This window comes from Chelonia mydas, chromosome 25 (assembly GCF_015237465.2).
Source record: "Chelonia mydas isolate rCheMyd1 chromosome 25, rCheMyd1.pri.v2, whole genome shotgun sequence".
NCBI lineage: Eukaryota > Metazoa > Chordata > Testudines > Cheloniidae > Chelonia > Chelonia mydas.
Window position 1 is genome coordinate 10,104,040 of NC_057858.1, and position 5,541 is coordinate 10,109,580.

At 53.9% G+C, this 5,541-nt stretch overlaps 1 protein-coding gene across 6 annotated transcripts in view; it reads right to left on the reverse strand.

The window, feature by feature from the left end:
- The window catches only part of LOC114022447 (granulocyte colony-stimulating factor receptor), a 30,253-nt gene extending 26,035 nt beyond the window's left edge, over positions 1-4,218 (reverse strand). For all 6 annotated transcript variants that reach the window (XM_043535872.1, XM_043535874.1, XM_043535870.1 and 3 more), the window contains exons 1-2: positions 4,080-4,218; positions 969-1,081 (exon numbers count right to left, since the gene is read on the reverse strand). The gene's annotated coding sequence lies outside the window, so the exon portion shown is untranslated. The remainder of the gene's footprint in view (positions 1-968; positions 1,082-4,079) is intronic.
- Positions 4,219-5,541: the final 1,323 nt, after the last annotated feature.

A 5,541-nucleotide genomic window follows, 5' to 3' on the forward strand; every position in this document is an offset into this window, starting at 1 on the left:
ACACTAATTACAGACTCACTGCCCACCCCCGCACACCCTGGGAACTAGGGAAATATTATTACTCCATTCTTAGACAAGGAAGCGGAAGCCCAGAGTAGGGGGAAGTGACTTGTCCAACGATGCTTGTTGAGTCAGTGGCAGAGGTAGGAATAAAACCCCAAAGCCCCTGGAGCCCAGCCCCAGTCGCTCCACAGCCCCAGACCACCTTGTATCCCTTCCAGGATGCTTAAGAACATTCGCCAGCCTTTTCAGCCTCACATCAGGCTCCTAAACGCGATTTAGGAACCCAGGGAAAACGGAGACGATTTAAACACAGAGCGAGGGGCTTTCCTTGGGGGACCCAAACCGGAACGTTTCTGCCGTTGTCTGGGGTTCAAAGAGGAAAATTCCAGTGTAGGCGAGACCCCAGCTGGCTTCAGTGGGTTTTGAATCAGGCCCCAAGTGAGCAGCCCCAGGGAGGGGGAAGCCCTGGGTTCATTCTGTTTGTCCAGATGACTGCAGGTCACCAGGCCCCTCTGCCGTCCCCTCCGCATCACGGCGACGTGACCCAGCCGCTCAGCTCTGCAACAGGCTCACTCACCGGTCCCGAGAGGAGCAGCTACGCCCTGTGCTCTCCCACCCTCCGATGCAGCCAGAGCTCTTACCTCACCCCCACAGCACTGCTCCCGCTCCCTTCCCCCCAGCGAGTCTCCCTAGGGTTGGGCCTGGAAAAGCTCTAACCGCTCCCACAGCCAGCATCCTGCCCCACCTCCTACACCACCACCTGGTGGGTAAAGCTGGGGTTGGAGCAGCTGTTTGCTCCCCCATAGCTAGCACTCCCAGGCCATTCCTTACGGCACCAGAATATCTGCCTCCCCCCCTCCACCCAGCCAATGCTCTTGCATCTTTCCTTGCACCGACCTCCCACTGGGGGAAGGTTGATTTTTGAGAAGTGGGATCTCTCCCGTAGTCCATTCCAATGGGGTTACCTGCTAGGAACAGTCAGGATCAGTGAGAGGAGGGGTTCTTCCTAAAACCGGTGCTTTCCCATCGTTATCCTACAGCATCAGGTACCAAATGCACTTTTCCCTCTGGTTTGCTGCTGGAAATTAAAAGAAATGAGATGCACACGCCATGTAACATGAGAACTGGCTAATCCACGCACATATCATCTTGGCCGGGCCCCAGAGTTAGACACAGACAAGTTAAATGTCAAATGAGCGGCCTCACCGGCCAGACGTTACCAGCGAGGGGTGTGCCCTTGCCCCTGTGCAAACAGACCAGCCCTCAATCGAAGGCTGCTCAGAACCAGCTCGGTAAAGTGCTTTGGGATCCTTTGGAAAGAAAGGTGCTGCACAGATGAGCCTTACGCTGGAGACGCAAAGGGACGAATTCAGAGGGGATGGGCAGACAGGTGTCAGTATGGCCAAGCTAGTCCTAGTGCCAGGGATAGCTCATAGCTGATCATTATTTGAATTATACCAGCATTTCAAGGTTCCAGGCCAAGTGCCGAACCCCACTGCACTAGGCACCGTATAGACACAGCCCCCGCCCTGAAGAGTTTATGGTCAAAACAGAAGGCACAGATTGGTGTCCCTCATTTTGCAGATAGAGGACTGAGCCCCCACCCCCGAGAGATCAAATGACTTGCCCAAGGTCTGGCACATTGTCAGTAGCACAGCTGGGAACTGAACCCCAGCACGCTGAAGCCCATCCCAGGGCCCTAACCATAAGACCAGCCTGTTAGCACACCAAGAGCTACTTCACATCCCCTCTGAATCTGGTCCAGTGACACAGCTGAGCTCTCGCCCCCAGGTCCAATGGATGATGCTGATGATTTTTAAGCTACTTTTCTGCCCTTTATTTCGCTTCTTACATTTTTATGAGCAAACCTCCCTCTTTACGGGGGAAAGAAAAGCACACAACAAAGAACAATACAAACCCCAGGAAATAACAACTACTCTGATATTTCTGTCCCGCGGGGGACAAATCACTTACAATTAGAACGACAGGCAATAACAAAGCCCCGTCAATTAAAACGCGGCGGCGCGAGGAGCGAATTTTAAACATCCACCAAGGATCGGGGCAGGATATTACCCAGTCCCCAATCAAAGATTAAGTCTTCAGCGGAAGCCATAAAGCTACAAAAGCAGCAGCTTGATGAGAAGCACAAGGCGGCTTAGTCACTCTGCTGGGATCGGCAGCTTTGTGACAAACGGATAATCGTGGCTGGTAACGACGCTCCCTGTTTAAAACTTCTGGGGGCTGGGGGCAGATGTGGAGCGCTGGTGGCGGGGACTGGGGTTACGGAGCCCGGGAAGGCACATTACAGGGATATTATGCAGGAGAATGGAGAGATGTTTCTGTCCTAATGTTATTCCTCCCACAGAAGTTTGTGTCAGCTGAGGACTGATCTGTACAGGAGCTGAGCCCCTCGGATTCCCACTGAGATGAGCAGAAGCATTAGGTGCCCCCCTGGGATTCAGAGGTGGCAGGGAACTGCTGCACTATGCTAACTCCCCCTATTGATTTTACATGAAAGGCGCTCAGATACCACGGTGATCGGTGCCAGAGTAAGACCCCAAGATAGATGAATTGCCAGGGCCAAATTCTGCCCACAGTTATACCTGGGTAACCCCGTTGGGGTGGCAGGGGCTGCAGTTCAACCTTGGGGTGCAGCCTTAAACACCATCACCCACTTCACAGCAATGATCAGCCACTGAGAAATCTGACCTAGACCCACCCTAGCAGTCAATGGGCAGCAGCTGTCCACAACCCTGTCCTTCAACAGCACAGACACTCCCTGTGTGACCTTGGGCAGGCCACTTAGCCTTTCTGTGCCTCAGTTTCCCCATCTGTACCATGATGGGGAGATCACTGCCCTACCTCACAGGGACATTGGGAGGATAAATATTGTGAGACGCTCAGGTACTATGGTTGGGGGGGGGGGTCCAGATAACTACCCCAGAGGGTGGGACTTACTGTGCCTACTCAATAAACCGCACCTAATGTAATTCTTAATGGCAGAATGACCCTGGCCATCAGCTTTGGGGATCCAGAGGATGGGGGTCCTGGGGGCATGGCAATCTGGGGAAGACCTAGCTTGGAGTGGGGTGTATACAAGGGTGGGTGAATTGGGCAGATTCAGAGGGGGCTGATTCAAATGCGTCTCTAAGCGAGGCAGAGCTCTTTGGGGAGGAGATGGGGGCTGATGGGCACAGATTCCTCGGGAGAGTCTGGTGCTCTTTGCCTGGATGGGATGTGGTGCTAGGAAAACCTCCCAGCGGCCCTGATCGCAGCCAGAGGGAAATCAGAGAAACAAACATCAGAGATTGAAGGGCCACGGGCACTTGGGAGGGGCAGGGAGGCAGCCAGATTCAACGGTGGGTTTCTTTCTTTCTTTCTTTCTTTCTTTTTAATTAAACTCCAAACCACTAAGTTTCAGATCCTTTCCTCCTCTTCTAACACCCCCCCCCATACTTCTCCTACTAGAGACACCCATTCCACCTAATACACACGTACAGCTCCCAAAATACACCCCCCTCTCAGTCACACTGGATATTGACATGCCATTTACAAATAGTTCATGAAGGGTTAATAAATGGGTATTCAACTGTTCTGGAGTCCAGCCTGTTGTTTATAACCGCAGCTTAGAACTGCCTATAACACTTTCTATTGATGTGGCAATAAGCAGCTAGAACACAGCCGACTTCTGTTGGCTACACATTTATAAGAGCGATGAATCACTTAACAACCCTTTTAGGAATGGAGGTTTAGCCTTAACTTAAGTGTAACCCACACTTCTAATAGGAGAAATGGATGTCTGTGCCTAACAGAGACCCATATTTTCTTTCACACACACACACACACACACACACACACACTCTCTCTCTCTCTCTCTCTCTCTCCCTCGCTTCTCCTCCTCACCCATTCACAGACTTTGCTACATTCATTCCGTTTTCTAGCAGCCACCGAGACATTTGCACACTCTCCTGGCAGGTGCAGTCCAGAGCTCCTAGCCCCGAGCTCTGCATCCCTCACACCCTGGATCTGCCAACACTTTCTTCTGTGGACAGTGTCGGTTTAAAGGCAGCCCTTACCTTTGCTGCTCTCTGGGTAGAGTTGTCAGTGTCCCCCCAACAGAGGAGATTGCAGCCCCAGAGCTGGGGCTGCCGGGCTCCCTCTATAAATACCCCCACATGCAGCCCACAGGGGACAGTGAGGAGGGGGCTTCTCAGACTATAGGTTTAAAGCAGCAGGGCTGGGTGCGAGGGTGGGGAGTAAATCTCGGCCCTGACCAATCAATATAAAGAGGAGGAGACTACCAGGGATGAGCAATTTCTTCTGCTGAGCATCACCGAGCAGCTTCCTGGGTTTGCGCGACCCGGGCACAGCCCAGGTTGGGGGAGAGCCACCCACGCTCCGGAGTTGTGCTCTGCAGCCGCCAGGTGCTTTTTCCTCTCCTCTGTCCTGCGGACACCACAGAAGGGCAGGTAGTTAGCTCCCTCTTACAGGCTCTGATCCCACATCCCAGGGAACCAGAGCTGCATCCTGGCCAGATTCCCAACGGCCTCATTACCCCGACCTCTCCTGAATTGCTCCCAGGGGGCTGAGCTGGACACAGGAGTTTCCTTCCCTTCCTGGCCTAAGCCGTTCGGGACAAGCACGTCACTGGGCTCCATATCCAACCCCCTGTGCAGATCAGCGCTGTCTTTGTCCCAGGCTTTGGGTCAGCCCATTCTGGGACGATGAGGGCTCAGCTGCAAAGGTTGGATTTGGATCTGACCTTGCCCAGAGTTTGGGGATGACCGGCCGACCCCTAGTGTTCAGTTCAGGGCATTAAACAGCTGTTCCCCGCTCCGCCTCCGAGGTGGGGGAAGTGGTCCCAGTGCAGTGTGCAAAGCTGGTTCCACCCTCACGGCCTTCGCCCCGTCTATCCACAGAGCGCGCCTGGTCACTGGGTCTCAGCTGTAGTGATTATACAGGGGGTAGCCAAGCCACTTCCAGAGCACCTCCCTCCTGGCATGGGGCAGCCCAGCTGTTGTTTCACCTGCAGTTCCCTCTCCTCAGAGCTCCTCCATAAATGCCACCCACTTGGCCAATAAAGCCCTGGGTTATCACAGCCCTTCAAAACGAAGCCCTCAGCATTCAGCCATTCGTCCTTCCCCACTATTCAGCGAGTCCTGTCCCCCTGGCTGTGTCTACACTGCACACTAAGCTCGGGTTAGACTCAGACTTGAGCCCAAGCCCCCCCGCTTCCATCCACACACAAATCAGTCTGACTTGGGTCAGCAAGCACTCAGGACCTGGGTCCTAGGACCCTGCTTGGGGGCAGGGGTCAGAGCCCGAGTCTTGCTGTGTCTCAGGTCCAAGCCCTGTCATTTTGCAGTGTGGATGCAGCTCAAGCCACAGACCTGAGTCAGAAGGGCCATGCAGTGCAGAGTGGATGCCTTAGCACGGCTGTGAGAGACGGGTCCAGCAGCGGTAAGCCCAGGCTTACCATGCAGTGTGAATGCTCAAGCACAGGCTTGGAAATACCAGCTCTACGAACCCAGTTCCAAC